We start from the raw sequence: 686 nt of genomic DNA, 5'->3' as shown, positions 1-686 counted from the left end.
TTGAGCCCAAGAGTTTGAGGTTGCTGTGAGCTATCATGTCAGGGCAGTCTACTGAGGGCAATAAGGTGAGACTCTGTCTCAAAAAAAAAAGGTCAGAGGGAGTGAAGATAAAAACTTTAAACATAGAATGAATATTTTTTTCCTACAGAAAAGTTAAAGGTGTTAATTAGTTTATTCATTTGCCAGCAACATTCTTCTTTCTACATTCTATTAACATAATTGTTACAAACTTTTGATTTTATTTGTTTTAGGAATTTATAAAATTGTTTCATTCTAGAAATAAAAAAGTAACTTTTACCTTTTTAAATTTTAGGGATCCTGAAGGCCTTCGAGTATTTTACTACTTGGTACAAGACCTAAAATGTTTAGTTTTCAGTCTCATTGGATTACACTTCAAAATTAAACCAATTTAAATTTTATGTTTCTGAAGCTGTTTATATATTTGATTAAGGGATGGGTAAAGGAGGGTTTATTTGTCACTTACAATATTGGGAATTTTATGAATGTGAAGCAAATAAATTTTTTTGTATGTAAACTGAAATAGGAAAATACATAAACAAGCTTAATGATCATCCTTCCTTGGGTCCAAGTGGGTTGGACACTCCCCCCACACATTCAATTCTGTAAATAAAAGCCACCTTTTGTTGAAAATTTATTCTAATAAAACATATCAAAGCCTAGATGGA

General features: G+C 30.8%; 1 non-coding gene across 1 annotated transcript in view; it reads left to right on the top strand.

Annotated features, from left to right (window-relative positions):
• LOC100945556 overlaps positions 1–686 on the top strand; it is a 2079-nt gene extending 1393 nt beyond the window's left edge. The window contains exon 2 of the transcript XR_002771419.1: positions 314–686. This is a non-coding gene — a transcript (uncharacterized LOC100945556). The remainder of the gene's footprint in view (positions 1–313) is intronic.

The sequence above is a fragment of the Otolemur garnettii genome, unplaced genomic scaffold, assembly GCF_000181295.1.
Source record: "Otolemur garnettii isolate 467f Iridium unplaced genomic scaffold, OtoGar3 scaffold00329, whole genome shotgun sequence".
Lineage (NCBI taxonomy): Eukaryota > Metazoa > Chordata > Mammalia > Primates > Galagidae > Otolemur > Otolemur garnettii.
Note: the sequence above shows the minus strand (reverse complement) of the source record. Positions and strands in the feature narration are given on the sequence as shown.